General features: G+C 38.9%; 1 pseudogene; it reads left to right on the top strand.

The window, feature by feature from the left end:
- Nucleotides 1-9,994, top strand: part of LOC113047128 (zinc finger protein 271-like) — a 30,675-nt pseudogene extending 20,681 nt beyond the window's left edge.
- Nucleotides 9,995-18,157: the final 8,163 nt, after the last annotated feature.

Below are 18,157 nucleotides of genomic sequence, written 5' to 3'. Positions count from 1 at the left end.
TCCTTCCTTTAATAGTAATGGGAGAGGGGTTCCTCTGTCCGTCCACGCTTTGTGGAGACAGAAGGGTGAAAAGGTTTTTAGAAGTGAGACACGGAAGGTTGGATGAATTTTGTATTGAGGAGGGAGTTGGAGTCTGTAAGGGACTAGGTTGACTTGTTCCAGGATAGTGAAAGGGCCGATGAATCTGGGACTCAGTTTTTTACAGGGCAGGTACAGTCAGATTTTGCGAGTAGACAGCCAGACCTTCTGTCTCGGCTGGTAGGTGGGAGTAGCTGTGTGACGCAGGTAGACTGCCATCTTCTTTCTGCGCACTGCCCGCTGGAGGAGATGGTGTGCCTCGTCCCAGACTCTCTCGCTCTCCCAGAACCAGTAGTCAATGGCAGGAACATCGGAGGGGTCTCCCAACCAAGGGAAGAGCAGGGGCTGGTAACAGAGTACACACTGAAATGACGTAAGACCTGTGGATGGTTGGCGGAGGAAATTCTGGGCGTACTCGGCAGGAATCCTGGAACCTGGAAAACTGGTATTTTATTGAGATCAGCAGAATATAACGGTGGATGAGTAGTAAATCGAAAGGGAATGAGAATCCTTGCAATCCAGAAGTGCACTTGCCGGATGGGGAGACCAGAGTGGACGGTGGTGAGCACACACCTCGGTGATAGTAGTTGAGTAGTTGAGGTACTTGATCGAAGCAACACAGGAGAGTAACTGGAGCCACGGGGAAGAGAATGCAGATCGCTGGGAGAGAAGGTATAAGAGATAAGTATTAACAGGACTCAACTCTAGTAACTTAGCAGGGGAATGTTCCACTGATCAGTCACAAGATCAGACAACTGGTGATCCAAGGTGTGCTTATATAGTGCTGGGGAAGATTGGTGATTGAATGGTTAACAGGTGCTGGTGATTAATATTCAGGTGAGGGAGTGCGTTGTGATGAGCCTGACCGACTTGTGACAGTAGAGCTCTAAACATAATTTTTGTTCATCTTAAGCTTCATGGTTTTAATTAGACTTGCTTTTAAATGAATAAACCTTAATTTAACTATTAAAAAGGAGTGTAATTTTGAAAAAATAAAAGGGATTTCATAGGGCCCTATTCGAGTGTGGTAATTTTAACATTTACTATTATTATTATTATTATTATTACTATTACTATTAGTATGGTTCAGTATAGTTTTTTTAAATAAATAAAGCACTATTTTTTTTCAGTATCCATTTGAAAAAATTATCAGTTAATTAATCCGTATCGCCCAGTGTGGGCCAACCTAGCTATCATTAGCGGCAAAATCCACTATCGATTGACCTCTAGTCAGAAGGACTTGCCGGGGTTTATCTGCTCTCCATAGGATACATGAGCACTGCTCACCCACTGATCTCCTGGAGCACACATCTCCGAAATCACCAAAGCAAATCTTTAAATATGTTCTATCTTTATAAATAAACTGCATATTTACTATTGCAAAAGCAAAGTGCAGTATCTACAAACTAAATCAGATTAAAAAAAAATAGTTTATCCAGCTTTCCTTTTGTGTTTACTACATGTTGATTGTTTTAATAACTTTAATAGTTTTATTGGTGTTTGCATGTGGTGTGTTAAAATTACTCTGTAGTGAGCCTCAAGATCATCTTATCGAAATGCTCCTTTTACCACAAAGAGTTCTGCTTATTTAATTTCAAAAGTAATTAATTACAGACCAAGTAGTTAAAATACACACAATTTAAACTTCCTAACAATATAACTAGGAATGTCATAAAGGAAAATAAGGGATAATTGTGATTTTTTTTTTATATAGGAAAATAAGGGGCAGAGTAAGGGTTGCTTATTTGTTTACTTTACATATATATGTGCAATTATACTAAAGGGAATTTTTATTCATACAAAATAAGTCACGCACATTACACACAAACCGCTGGCCTGTGAAATAGTGAAACAAGTCATCCCTCAGGTAGATTGCTTGTTATTTTGCCTATCTGGATGTTTTGCTTATGATAATCACGTTGCATTCACTCAAACTGATTGGCCAAAATCTAAATGTGGATGGTGAAGGGAATTGAAGGCAGTGCGAGTTCCGCTTTCTGTGAACCAGGAACGACCAGGCGGCAGAGGATTACACTTGGTCATAAAGCCTTCCCCAAAAGTGTTAACAAATGAAGCATGGTTGTTTGTGCAAAAGGAAAGATTACTTATCAGTTTAGAATTTGTTATTTGCATGGTCTGGTATGCATATGACTGTGAATAGGGGACAGACTGTGTTCTGTATGAATTTCATACAGATTGCTTTGATGAATTAAATAACTTTTGAATTAAATAACTTTTGCTAATAAGATTAGCTGGCAGAAACGGGGAGAGATGTCCAAATCAACAAACATCAATGCAATTATAAATCAGATTATTATTATTACAGTGTCAGTGGAAATGAAGCAATGCAGGTAATGTTAGGCTGTTTAATTTGCTAGCAGCTGGCTAGTTAATGTTAACTGATTATAAAGCTGTCATTTGATATATTTGCATGTAAACGCGAGTTCAACCATCATTTGGCTGCGGGATACCAAGGCAGATTGCATAGTATCTGTGGTGTCTTATGGGAAAACAAAGCCAGAATGCAGTAACTTCATTTTCTGAGGTTTGCCTTGGTATTAGTTTGGATTTTGTAGTTACTGCAATTTTGACACTCTCGTTGCTCTGAAATGGCACAAAATTGAACCAGGAGACTTTGTCACAAGACAGAACAGAAGACAGTCACAAAGCCCATTTAGACCAGATGTGTAGTTACTGCGCTTTGCCATTGGACAGCAGTATAGCTCTCATGATTGTCATACAATGATTGATCTGTGTTCCTGTGGCTCAGTGGTAGAGCATTGCATTAGCAACCAAAAGTTAGTGGGTTCGTTTCTCAAGGAACACACATACTGATAAACTAAATGTAAGTCGCTTAAGTCGCTTTGAATGAAATTTACTGCTAAATGCATAAATTAAATTGCACAGTGCAAACAGCCAAACAGATATTTTAGGGAAAATAGAAATCCTGGCAAGGACACGTCCCTTAAAAATGGCCTTTATGGTCACCCTACTTTTGATGCATCCATGATAGAAGGGACAGAGCAAAAGGGCACATCTGCTGTAGTTTTAGATTTAATTTGTAAGGGATTACTTTTTTTTTTTTTTTAACAAAATGTATATTAAAATTTCTATAGTTGATCAAATACATTTAATAGTTATCCTTATAGAAGCATTGTTTATAATGTTATATAAATTATAGTTTGACGGTCACTACCTCATTCATGACGTTTCAGGGAAGTATAATTTATAAAATTGCATTAAAAGTAACAACATTTTGTATAGAAATTGTCATTAAACTGTTACACCAGGTTTCACTTTTATGTACTTTCAAAAATTTTTGCTTTTGTTTTTCAAGCTACTGACAAATAAACAATTTTTGCTTTTATTTTAGAGTTTATTGAAGAAAGTGAGGAGAACGAAGTGTTGAATGAAGATGAAGAGAAAAATCATGTCAAAACTGGAGAAAAAACTATGAGTTGGTCTCCAACCAAAATGAAAGATTTACAGAAAAGAGGAGCCAAGAAATCTTTCACCTGCACTCAGTGTGGAAGGAGCTTGAAAAGCAAATATAGTCTGGAACGTCACATGAGAATTCATACTGGAGAAAAACCTTTCACTTGTGATCAGTGTGAAAAGAGTTTCACACAATCAGCACACCTTAAGAAGCACATGAACATCCACACTGGAGAGAAACAATACCCATGTGATCAATGTGATAAAACATTTTTGAGCACTTCCGTCCTCAAGGATCACATGAAAGGTCATACAAAAGAGAAGCCTTATTCATGTTATTTGTGTGGAAAAAGTTTTTTACGTTTTTCAGTTTTGAAAGAACATCAGAAAATACATACTAGTATGAAAGAGTACATGTGCTTTCAGTGTGAAAAGACTTTTACTTCAGCAAAGTGTTTAAAACTGCATGAGAGGATCCACTCTGGAGAAAAACCTAATAAGTGTTCACACTGTGACGAGAGATTCAGTGACTCAGCAAATCTGAAAAAACACGAGAGGAGCCACACTGGAGAGAAACCATATCACTGCACTTCATGTGGGAAGCGTTTCAATAATTCATCTGCTCTTCACAGTCATACAAAAAGAAATCACAGTAAGTATTTAAGATTCAATTAAGAAATCAAAGGAGTTGTTCCTTTCCAAAAAACAATGTCAAAACATTTTACAAACCTGATTCCAAAAAAGTTAGGACACTGTACAAAGTGTGTGGAAGTTTCACATTTCAATATTTTGTTCAGAATGCAACATAGATGACATAATAAACGTTTAAACTGAGAATATGTATAATTTTAAGGGAAAATACGTTGATTTTAAATTTCATGGCATCAACACAATGCATCCCCTCTTCTTTTAATAACACTCTGCAAACGTCTGGGTACTGAGGAGACAAGTTGCTCAAGTTTAGGAATAGGAATGTTGTCCCATTCTTGTCTAATGCAGGCTTCTAGTTGCTCAACTGTCTTAGATCTTCTTTCTCGCATCTTCCTCTTTATGATGCACCAAATGCTTCCTATGGGTGAAATATCTGGACTGCAGGCTGGCCATTTCAGTACCCGGATCCTCCTCCTACGCAGCCATGATGGTGTAGTTGATGCAGTATTTGGTCTGGCATTATCATGTTAGAAAATTCAAGGTCTTCCCTGAAAGATATGATGTCTGGATGGGAGCATATGTTGTTCTAGAACTTTCCAGATGTGTAAGCTGCCCATGCCACATGCACTCATGCAACCCCATACCATCAGAGATGCAGACTTTTGAACTGAGTGCTAATAACAACTTGGGTTGTCCTTGTCCTCTTTAGTTCGGATGACATGGCGTCCCAGTTTTACAAAAAAGTCAACTTTCAAATTTTGATTTGTCTGACCACAGAACAGTTCTCCACTTTGCCGCAGTCCATTTTAAATGAGCCTTAGCCCAGAGAAAACGCCAGCGCTTCTGGATCATGTTTAGATATGGCTTCTTTTTTGACCTATTGAGTTTTAGCAGACAACAGCGAATGGCATGGTGGATTGTGTTCACCGACAATGTTTTTTGGAAGTATTCCTGAGCCCATGTGATTTCCATTACAGTAGCATTCCTGTATGTGATGCAGTGCCGTCCAGTGTTGGGCAGTATTGATTACTTTTTTTAGTAACGGAGTTATCTAACACGTTATCATTTTCAAAATAGTAATTAGAGTATATTAACAAGCCTATGTTACTGCTGCGTTTCATTGCTGACAGAATGCAGTGTTTTATAATCTAGAGATTGTAAAGAGGATGTAGCACACGCACTGTCAAGTGCCAGTGGATTAGAGGCTTCTCCCGCGAGACCCGATCCAACAGAGTGTAGTGCGTGGGACAAGACTTGATAGGAGAGTGCAGAGACTCGTGGGTGTGCGGGATTCGAGAGAATAAAATGATTTACGAGACTCCAGTAAAATAGAAATATCTAAACATAAAGTATCTAAAACAAATAAATTGTTTTTCATCTAAAATTTACAAACGCGAATCTCCAATGTCCGACTGTTTGGAAAACTTTCTGATCGTGCGTGCGATGCAGATACAGGAGGAAAGAGGTAAAATGGATTATCTATCAAAAAATCAAGCTACAATGAAAGCACAGACTTTGAGATAATAAATAACTAACATTACAGTGCTGTAGTCTACTATGTGATATGTTACCCACTTTTAAAAAAGCCTGGGGATACGTAACAACTTCGATTTGTGTCAGAACGTTCACACTTCATAAATTCACCCCGTCTGTGTTTGCAAAGCGACAGATGAATTGCGGAATCCAGTCACAAATGGAACTTGCTGTATAAAGCAGAACGTCACAAAATTCTGTCATTTTTTATTAATAAATCAAAAGTAGGGCTGTATATTTAATCAAATCTCGATATGGGCGAGTGTCTGTGAATATTAAAGGTGTTGTTCTACATGTCTCTGGGAATAAGTGCTCAGTGTCTACTACACACACACTGAAGCATGCGTGGTATTTTTCAGCTCTTCACTATATTGACACATGATGTGGGCTACACATGTGCACGCCAGTGCGCTATGAGAGGATTTAACCATTTCATTTGATAAAACTATTGTCATTCATTCATATCGTATACACAGTCAGAAAATGTATTTACGACGACCTGTCAAAATAAAATTTAGGTATAACTTGAAGAAATTTAAAAAGAAATATTGCACTATTGCACAGTAGAGTATGTTATACTTCAAGTAGGCCTAATAGCTAATAATAATAATAGTTTGTTAATTAGACTGAAACTTTGTCTACAGTACAACCCACCACTACAATATAAAAAAAGTTTGTTCTAAAACTTGTTCTAACTAAATTATGTAGGAAACTGCACAGTAAAACATACTTTAAAAAAATCTACTAAAATGTTATTTTAGAGGAATATCACACAAGTTTTCATGGATGTTTTAATTTAAACTTGCCATAACACCATATTTTTCAAAAACAATTTCTAAAAGTACATTTGTATTTTTGCCTATCATGTTAATTTGTGTATTATTATTGTCAGATAATAGAACCTTTGCTTCAGGGACCATATTCATATAACATTTAAGGCTAAATGTAGCTTTTGACTGGTTGAGTTAGATGGTGATTAACACTAAAAGAAAATCAGTTGAGTCTCCCCAGCTGGAAATGTCATTGGCATGTTTTGTTTCTTGACATGTTGATAACACTTAATCTCTGTTAAATGGTAAAATTTCAACAGGTGCGTGATTTCACATAGAGCAGCTGTTACTATACAGCCGTTGTTAACTGAGAAGCTGCGCAAATCCACGTTCATTTTCAGTGTTTATTTGCGCAGCTTCTCAGTTAACAATGGCTCTGTGTAGTAACAGCTGCTCTATGTGAAATCACGCACCTGATGGAATTTACTACTGACGAGATGCGCATTAACAATCTGCCGATCATGATCGGTACACCCCTCATTCTTATGCTTGAAAATAGGCACTTAGAGGTCCACTAACATGACTAGAGAATCAAAACTATGCTAATATGAGCTGGGAAACATACAAACACACAGGAATATATCATATATATATTTGGAATGGCTTATATCCTGAGTTAAATGCAAGAAGGTTTGAGTTCTTGGTCAAGTCAAGTCTCCTTTATTTATATAGTGCTTTAAACAAAATACATTGCGTTAAAGCAACTGGACAAGCAGCTGACAGCGGCAAGGAACCAAACTCCATCGGTGACAGAATGGAGACAAAAACCTTTGAAGAAACTAGGCTCAATTGGGGGGTCAGTTCTCCTTTGCTGCCACCTGGAATTGAACTACTGGTTTTGTCTGGTCAAAGTCAGATTGTGCAGAAGAATCATCTGTTTCCTATGGTCTTGTCCTGGTGGTCGTCTGAGATAAGGTTTTTACCGGGGATTTGTATCTGGGGCTCTAGTTGTCCTGGTCTCCGCTGTCTTTCAGGGATGTAGAGGCCCTCTCTAGGTGCCGATCCACCATCTGGTCTGTATACGTACTGGATCCGGGCGACTGCAGTGACCCTCTGATCTGGATACAGACTGGATCTGGTGGCCACGGTGACCTCGGAACAAGAGAGAAACGGACTAATATTAGCTTAAATGCTATTCTTTATGTGTTATGGGAAGTGTTCCCGGTTCCGGTTTACCTAATTAATGCAGCCTAAAAATCTTTTAACGGATTTGGATATTAAAAGCATATTAGTATGTTATGTGTAAGCCAGGTTAAAGAGATGGTTCTTTAATCTAGATGTAAACTGCAAGAGTGTGTCTGCCTCCCGAACAATGTTAGGTAGGTTATTCCAGAGTTTAGGCGCCAAATAGGAAAAGGATCTGCCGCCCGCAGTTGATTTTGATATTCTAGGTATTATTAAATTGCCTGAGTTTTGAGAATGCAGTGGACGTGGAGAATTATAATGTAACAGGAGCTCATTCAAATACTAAGGTGCTAAACCATTCAGGGTTTTATAAGTAATAAACAATATTTGTTGTAAAGAGTGAAGAGTAGCGGCCCTATTACTGAGCCTTGAGGTACTCGATAGTGCAATTGTGATCAATATGATACCTCTTCATTCACTGCTACGAACTGATGGCGGTCATATAAGTAGGATTTAAACCATGCTAATGCACTTCCATTAATGCCAACAAAGTGTTCAAGTCTAAGTTCAAGCTTTTTCAAGATACTGAAAATTATTATTTTTTTTACTTTTATTTCAGAGTTGATTGAAGAAATTGAGGAGAATGAAGAATCTATTGAAGTTGAGGAAAAAAATCACGTAAAAACTGGAGAAAAACCTTTGAGTTGCTCACAAACCTGCTCACAAACTAAACTGAAAGATTTAAAGAAAAAAAGAGTTAAGAAATCTTTCACCTGCAGTCAGTGTGGAAAGAGTTTCACACGTAAATCAAATCTTAATCGTCACATGAGAGTTCATACTGGAGAGAAACCATTCACTTGTGACCAATCTGCACACCTTTATGAACACATGGACATCTACACTGCAGAGAACCAGCACGCATGCGATCAGTGCAATAAAATGTTTTTATGGGCTTCAGATCTTCAGAAACATTTGAAAGTTCATTCAAAGGAGAAGGCATATTCATGTAATTTGTGTGGTAAGAGTTTTTTGAGTCTACAAAATTTGAAAGAGCATCAGAAAATACATACTGCTGTGGGAGAGTACATGTGCTTTGAGTGTGAAAAGACTTTTACTTCCGCAAATTCTTTAAAACTGCATGAGAGGATTCACACTGGAGAAAAACCTTATAAGTGTCCACACTGTAACAAGCGATTCAGTGATTCAAGAGACCTAAAAAGACATGAGAGGATCCACACTGGAGAGAAACCTTACAAGTGTTCACATTGTGACAAGAGATTCCGTGTGTCATCAAGTCTGAAAACCCATGAGAGGATCCACAGTGGTGAGAAACCTTATAAGTGTCTACACTGCAACAAGGGATTCAGCGATTCAAGAGACCTAAAAAGACATGAGAGGATCCACACTGGAGTGAAACCTTACAAGTGTTCACATTGTGGCAAGAGATTCAGTCAGTCAACAGCTCTGAAAAGCCATGAGAGAATCCACACTGGAGAGAAACCTTATAAGTGTCCACACTGCAGCAAGAGATTCATTGATATGGGAGACCTAAAAAGACATGAGAGGATCCACACTGGGGTGAAACCTTACAAGTGTTTACAATGTGACAAGAGATTCAGTCAATCAGAACATCTGAAAAAACACAATAGGACCCATACTGGAGTAAAACCTTATGAGTGTTCACAATGTGACGAGATTCAGTCAATCAGTACATCTGAAAAGACACAGTAGGATCCACACTAGAGAAAAACCTCATAAGTGTTCACACTGTGACGAGAGATTCATCCAGTCTCCATCTTTTAAAACACATGAGAGAATTCTCACTGGAGAGAAACCTTACAAGTGTTCACACTGTGACAAGAGATTCAGTCAGTCTCCATCTCTTAAAACACACGAGAGGATTCACACTGGAGAGAAACCATATCACTGCACTGCATGCGGGAAATGTTTCATTCAATCATCTTCTCTACACAGTCTTATGAAAAACAATCACAGCAAGGCTCCGTACACACAGAGACATGTTTAGCTATATGCGTAAATCTTTTTGAAACAGCTTCTTTTTTTTTTTTTACACTGGTTCCCAGAGTGGATACATCTGTAAATGACACATCCAATATATTTTGTGAAATAATACGGTCATCAGCCCACACAGATATTTCTTGAGACGGTGCTGTTTTTATGTTTTTTATGAAAAAAAAAAAAGATTGGATATGGAAAGATCTGTCTTCGTGTGGATGAGCCTTAAGTAGATCCTCTTCAAATGCAGCACTTTTAGTTATATGCTGTGTCCTCAACAAATACGGCAGAATTAAAATATATTAAATAAAATATACAGTAAAATATATTCTGTGTAAATCTGTCCTAACCAGTCATAACAAGCAACTTGACAAAGAAACATTATATAAAGTTTTCATAGTGAATAAAGTTTATCTTCATCTTCAAAACCAGCAGATTCAACTGAGGGATTCAGATCAACTTAAAGTCCCTCCCCCAAGAACAATGTCAAAATGTTTTATTGTTGTATTAAATCTTGTTTCATGATATAATTGATATTATTGTGTTTTCTTATGACTTTCATATTGTGTTCAGTTGTCTTATAATGCATATGTATCACTTGTAGTTTGATTACTTGTAGATTCTTTTTACAAACTGTTCTTGTTCAGGACACTTTTGGTTTACTTTTTTATATATACAGTAGAGACCAAAAGTTTGGACACACCTTCTCATTCAAAGAAGAGTTTTCATAGTCATGAAAATAAAGAAAACTCTTTGAATGAGAAGGTGTTTCCAAACTTTTTGTCTGTACTGTGTATATATATGTATATATATTGTTCTTCACTGGTGATGGATCACAATTTTTGAATGTTCGATTAGTCGATTTAAAGGTACAATTTGTAAGATATTTGCAGTACAATATCCAAAAAACACTAGGTTAGTGTTATATATTTGTCCAGCTGATTACTAACAATATCTTTGTATTCAACTACTTGTAAATCATGAGAAAATTCCCATTCTAAACAGTGACACGGGGCAGTGCAGTCGACTGTCAATGACGTTAGTTACCCTTTGTGAGCTCCTTTACTGACGTAGAAACCACATGACAACAGTGTCGTGGACAAATGCGTAAGTAGTGTCTAGCATCCAGCAAACCACTTGCTTGCTTCAAGCAGTTCCTTATTTACTTCTTTTTGCACGTTTTATGGTGGATTGTGTTACTTATTTATGGAACAAAATTACTGTTTACTGTCTTCCGCTGGTTCTGTAATTTCAATTCAATAGAGCATCACAGTCCCGCCCACAGCCCTGGTGCCGGAAGTAAATTTTCCATTCATTTCTCCCTTTGACTTTCTGAAAAATCCGTATCTAAAGAGTTTTAGAGCATGTGTGAGGATAACCAGCTACGGCTGAACTCATAAGCATATAACATATAATTTCGAGTGAAAAAATTAAGAGAAAATTTTAAAAAAGTCAAAGGTACAAGACTGTGTACATATTTTCATTTCGAGCGCCGGAACTACTCATCCCATAAACCACCGCGCCCCATTGAATTTGACTGAATGAGGCAACGAGCCTTTTTGAGCGCCTTCCAAATCTGATGACGGCCGCTCGCGCAAACTTTTTCCTCCAGTGAATTTTATTTTATATAGTGAATGTAGTGAATTTACAATCGTGTAAATAAATAGTGTTTTATATAAGTATTGTTTATTGATTTTTATATTTATCATCGTGTATTTTATATATTGTATGCGTGTGTGAAAGTGGTTAACAATAACGTCAGCAACATAGCGCAGTGCTTTGTACCTGACTGCAATCACCGCTCAGTCGTCAACACATGTCGTGGCCATTACACAAATGTCCAGTAAATGCAAAAAAAGGTATGCCTAGGCTAAATATTGTTTTGACAGTGGCATTATAAAATGCTTGATATGACCATAGACATGACTCATATCATATGAAGACTACAGTAAGTTACCAACCTCCCTGCAAAACTCGCATGGCAGCCAAGGAGATCATGATTGCACTGATAAGTCTACCTTGCAAAAACGCAACACAGGTTTTTATTTTATTATTTTATTAATGATCTTCAGTCTTCATGGACCTTCGCGGGGTTTAACCAGACGGTTACACGAGCTCCACCTACTGTCTATGCCTCCACCAATCAGATGCAACACTGTGGGATTGTTCAGGATTGTGGGTAATGAAGTACTTAGCCAAGACATTGCGAATAAAAGGCATTTATATCAAAACAAGGTTAGTGCCCCATGATCCTTTTACGTTTATATAAGCATATACTATCGCTTAGTACAGCCGTAGCTGGTTTTAAATCTACCATGTATGGTTAAGTTTTTATGGCTTATACCCCAAATGTCAATGCAGAAATTGCATTAAATTTTTACTTCCGGCACCAGCTTTGGGCCGGACTGTGATGCTCTCTTCAAGTACTATGGGGCATCACGTCTCTAGACCCATGCGAGGACGCGTCTGATCCATAGTCTGATCGTGTCTTTGTATTGACTTTGTATGTAATCTATTCGCGCAAATCGTTGAAATCATGTTTGGAAATTATGACATCGAGCACAACATTTATAAAACTTTATCTCATCCGTTAAATGCATGATTTATCTTTCCTTCTGATTGATGGTCGTCAGCGGTTGGGTAGAAGACAACAAATCCCATCATTCCACACTTCTTCTTAGCATCATCAAACCACGCAATTGTTATTGTTTTGGTAGTGTGCCCTTTTGTGGCATGCCCTACAACCTGTACCTTTAATTATAGAATATTGATTAGGCTGTGCGATTTTTTTTTTTGTAATTTTCAAGTATGTGAACTGTGCCCGAGCGCGTCTGACCCCCAAAGCCTGGTGCGGTTGACTAATGTGATCGCTCCGTGCCATGGTTAGTTGAAAGAGATGGTCCAGAGCCCAGTTCTGTTTAATTAGGATGCAGTTCGCATGCAACATGTGCCCATCCTTGAGGTGGAATTAATGCTCAATTCTGATTTGTTGACTATATCTGTAGATATTAACTGTCCATTTCAACGGAGCGTTGTAACTTTCAGAATGGTTATGCAAATACTCACCACTGACAGTCTTTGCACAGTTCATGTCACTGATCTTCTCAGCCAGATATTTGCGAACCCTGAAGAGGTGCTTGCTTACGTCCTCTAAGGTGGGACCTTCTTCTTTAAGTCTCTGAGACAGACACTCTGTTTAGCATACTGAACACACAATCTAACACAGAAACTGAATCTCAAGTATTGCTGCCCAGTGATTATCACATACAGGTACAACTCAAATCAGAATGTCATGGAAAAGTTAGTTTCATTTCATTTCAGTAATTCAGCTCAAATTGTGAAACTTGTGTATTAAATAAACTAAAATTCAGTGCAAACAGACTTAAGTCTTTGGTTCTTTTAGTTGTGATGATTTTGGCTCAACAAAAACCCACCAATCCTCTATCTCAACAAATAAGTTAATACTTAAAAACTTAAGACCAATAAAAAAATAAAAAAAAATTTAGTGAATTTTTGGTCTTCTGGAAAGTATGTTTCTAGGGAAGTTGTGGCCTAATGGTTAGAGAGTCGGACTCCCAATCGAAAGGTTGTGAGTTCGAGTCCAGTGGGTGGGGGGAGTGCATGTACAGTTCTCTCTCCACCTTCAACACCACGACTTAGGTGCCCTTGAGCAAGGCATCGAACCCCCAACTGCTCCCTGGGTGCTGCAGCATAAATGCGCGTGCGTGCGTATGCACTTTGGATGGGTTAAATGCAGAGCATGAATTCTGAGTATGGGTCACCATACTTGGCTGAATGTCACGTCTCTGTCACTTTCATTAAATGTACATGTACTCAATACTTGTTAAGGGCTCCTTTTGCTTTAATTACTGTCTCAATTCAGCGTGGCATGGAGGTGATCAGTTTGTGGCACTGCTGAGGTGGTATAGAAGCCCAGGTTTCTTTGACAGTGGTCTTTAGCTCATCTGCATTTTTTGGTCTCTTGTTTCTCATTTTCCTTTTGACAATAGCCCATAGATTCTCTGGTAAGTATTATGGCCGGAAAAGAACACCAAAACCATGGTTATTTAACCAACTTTTGGTGTTTTGGGCAGTGTGGGCAGGTGCCAAATGAAATCTGCATCTTCAAAAAGCTGGCCAGCAGAAGGAAGCATGAAGTGCTCCAAAATTTCTTGGTAAATGGATGCAGTAACTTTGGTTTTCAAAAAACACAATGGACCAACACCAGCAGATGACAATGCACCCCAGATCATCACAGACTGTGGAAACTTAACACTGGACTTCATGCAACTATGAGCTTCCATTTATGTTGATTACATTGTCACAGCTGGTAATGAGTGGTGTTGACTGGGACATGATATCCCCAAATATGTGACCATTATCATTGGAATTTACAAAATCAATTTCTCTCCTAGTCCCTGCATTTAGGTAATCACATATGAGAATATGTCCTTTGGATTGAAAGTGTATGATGTCTTTTTGCATCTGGAGAAAGCACTCTTCTTGGTAGTAGGCAGAATCATGAGGCGGAATATAAACAGCACAGAGTTAAGGATTAATCTGTGGCAGGATAGATTTGATTTCAAGCCAAATCAGTGTTTTGACCATTTTAATCAGGTGTTTAGATGATCTTTGTACAAAATAAGTATACCACCTGATGCATGACCAACATTTTTTTTTTTTTTTTTAGTGAGGGCAGTGATTTTTCTGCATTCTTTTGGACAGTGCAAGGGATTATTATTCCAACACCATGTCTCATTAAATGTAGCAATGTCTAGGGGTGTGACGGTTAGTATATAACCGTGAGACCGGCGGTTATAGTTGAACACCATCATTAGAACTCTATAACCGGCAAAACCGTCATTAAAATATTTTTTACAAATTTTTTTATCAAAAATTATTTTCATTTTTTAGATAGGATCATAAGATCCGCAATATATCGGGAAACATGGTTTTTACCACTTAATGAAGTTTTGTAAATCGTCAGACATATTTACCACTTCATTAAATTTTGCTTTGTAGAAAACCTTTCTTAAAAACGAATTTCGTTTTGTACAAATTTTATCTTAATTTTAATAAATGTTTCATCAACCAATTGCATGTATTTTAATAAATAAAAAGCAAATATAGCAGACAATGATAACCGTGACATGGAAGCACCAGCGCGCCGCGTTCACTTGCACTGCACTGTGAACTAGAGCGCATCTCATCGCAAATGAAACTCAGCGTAGGCCTATGCCTCATACATTAGCATTAAATATCTTTGCTGCATCCTTTCTAGAACAGACGGGTGCGGCTTTGAAATTTGCTCAAAAAACTGTGGCGCGGATGATGAGTTTTGTGACACATCTCCTTAATAAATGGAGGTCTGAAATCTCTGCCCCTTTACCGATCAGAGCGCGACAGATCTACGACAGATCCACTAGCAACCCCCCCCCCCTCCCCCCGACGGTTATGTTATGAACCGTCACATTTGACTCACGTCATAACCGTCATCACCAATTCTGAAACCGGCACACCCCTAGCAATGTCTATGTCTTTTATATTATTACTTAAGTCTTGTTCCCAAAAGATTAAGAATGCAGACCCTGTAAATTTCCAAAAACTAATTCAACATGATTTCATAGATAATTTACAGTATAGTGTATGTATTGTCACGGGCTGAAGAATCACACGACAGGGTTTAGTGAAAAGTGAAGCCCCGGAGGGTGTATTTATTAAATGGTGCTCGGTGTAGTGCTGAATCCTGTAGTGCCTGGTGCTCGTCCTCGGTGCCACGTGATCCTGTTTGCCGGCCGGCTGAGTGCAAGGGAACTTGGTGTCCGGTGCTCGGGTGGCGGGCTGGTCGATCCGCAGCTGTCTAGAGGGACAAGAGACACAACGTTAGTTTCAGTCATCTGAAGATCCTCTCTTCCCTGTGTCACCCTCAGCCACAGCGTTTATAGTCCTCTCCTCATCCGCTTCAGCTGGGACCGATCAGCCCGCTGTGATCACGTGCAGGTGAATCTCCCTCGTTGCCAGGGTGACGCTGATAGGTGCCCAGGACACGGCTCACAGTATGTATTACCCTTGTACATTATTTGACAAGTTTGGAGCAGATGATGTTGAGCAGGTGTCTTATCTGGTTGAGTTCTGCGGCTGCAAGGTTTTGTGGTTGTTGGGCTGCTGCGGCGTAGTTCTATGATGGTGCTCCATGGGTCGAGTCCTGTCTGCTTGTTGTAGGAGCGTGGACTTTTCTATGTGGCTAGGAGCTGCTCTTCCTGTGTAGATTTCTGCTGTTTCCTATTTTATCTAATGCTCTGCTTTTCAGCACTCTTGCAAAAAGTTGTACTGGATCACGTAAAAGGGCACATCACTCCATGGCAGTAATGTGGACTGGACAGAGATATTTTAGCTTCTGGGAAGTTTTGAGGTTCGGATGGCCACCTCTCTGACAGAGAAGCCACTTCGCCCTTCTCTGCTTTAAGTCGTTTGTAAGTTTCTTTTAGATTTTTATCAGATAAGATCTGATAAGCCTTGCTTGTATTTGGGCACCACATTTTCTGTTATTTTATTTTTGGAAATATCAGTTCCTCAATTTTATATTTTTCTATTGGAGTCGATGAGAATAAAAGCTTCTGTTTCGGTGGGGGATCTGGAGCAGTGCTGTGGACATTGGTCTGTGGATATGATGAAGAATAAGGATTGTCCACTGCGGGTGATTGCTCATCGTCAGTGGGAGCCTCTAGACAGGTCAAGTGTTCAGTATGAGATCCTTTGGAAGTTGTTAAATGAAGAAATTGTTTTATCTATAAGTAAATTTTTCTTTCAAAGTTCTGATTTCAACACAGACAGTTCTTCCTGCATTTCTATTGTATCAAATTTCTGTTATTTGTCCTGTCTCTCTACGGGGTATACTAGGGCCTTTTGTTCCTTTCACAGAAGGTCCGGCTACTTGGCCCACAGTAGCTGGCATAATTAAAAATCCCACCGAGAATTTTGTTGTCGAATGTGCCCCCCTCCCATTTAAACTGATTCGAGCTCAATATGGAGATTCCTCCAGGAGCGATCACTCATCCACATTGAGGCTACAGTCTAGCGGCTTGTTCTCCCAGTACACCGACAACATAAGTTCTCGCTAACACCTCGAGGGATCAGAGAGAGCGATAGAAAACGATACTTAAATGGCCGCGGGAGCAACTTGCCCCTCCCTGTAGACAACACTGGCGTCCTCAATTTCGTCGTGCTTGGATCCAACAGCTGCATTCACCAGTACATTCCTGTTCACTGCAACAACGTAATCAATTTTTCACGGACACACCTCAATCACAAAAGGAATCGGTAAACATCACTTGACAGGCCTGGGGAGTGAGTAACTTGCCCCTCCCCAAAGACAACACTGGCATCCTCCATTTCTTTGAGCTCTGATCCAACAGCCACATTCATCAGTTCATCCCTGTTTACTATAACAACAATTAATCAATTCTTCACAGACACACTCTTAAATCCAGAGATATAGGAAAACAGCACTTAACTGCCTGGGGGGCACCTCGACCTAAAAATCAGAAAACACAACCCCAAACTTCCAAGGGCCTATAGATTTCTCGTTCTTATCATTTCATGTTTCCACGTTCCATCTGTTACTTGTTCCTGCAATTTAGTCACCTTGGACATTAGGACTCGTGGCCAGTAATAGAGCATCACAGTCCCGCCTTTAGCTGGTGCCGGAAATAAGAATTCAAAACAATTTCTACATTGACAGTTGGGCTATAAGCCATAAAAACGTAACCATACATGGTAGATTTAAAACCAGCTATACCAAGCGATAGAATATGCTCATATAAATGCCAAAAGTTCATGGGGCACCAACCTTGTTTTGAGATAAATCCCTTTTATTTGAATAAGTACTTCATTACCAACAATCCTGAACAATCCCACAGTGATGCATCTGATTGGTGGAACTCGTGGAACTGTCTGGTTAAACCCTGCAAAGGTCCGTGAAGACTGAAGATCATTAATAAAAAAATAAACATTAATAAAAAAATACAAATAAAAACCTGTGTTGCATTTTTGCACAGTAGACTTATCATGATCTCCTTGGCTGCCATGATGGCTTTTTCAAGGAGGAAAACAAAAGTGTTCAGAGGGGTGAAAACCACTTCAAATCGGGTCATGTAGTTGATTGTAGCATGTCCGAGGGTCAGCTTTTGGGTTTTGTAAGGGCCAGCATGAGGGACAAGACCTACAAAGTTATGGTGGGTTTTGCAGGGAGGTTGGTAACGTTAGTTAGCATTATCGTCCAATTTAGCTAAGATACTGTAGCCTTCATATGGTATGAGTCATATCAATCATTTTATGATGCCACAGTCAAAACAACGTGTTGATGACTGAGCGGTGATTGCAGTCAGGTACAAAGCACTGCACCATGTTGCTGACGTTATTGTTAACCACTTTCACGAACACACACACACACACAATATATAAAATGCACAATAATGAATATAAAATTT

The sequence above is a fragment of the Carassius auratus genome, chromosome 28 (assembly GCF_003368295.1).
Source record: "Carassius auratus strain Wakin chromosome 28, ASM336829v1, whole genome shotgun sequence".
Taxonomy (NCBI): Eukaryota; Metazoa; Chordata; class Actinopteri; order Cypriniformes; family Cyprinidae; genus Carassius; species Carassius auratus.
This window is presented reverse-complemented; position numbering and strand designations above follow the sequence as displayed.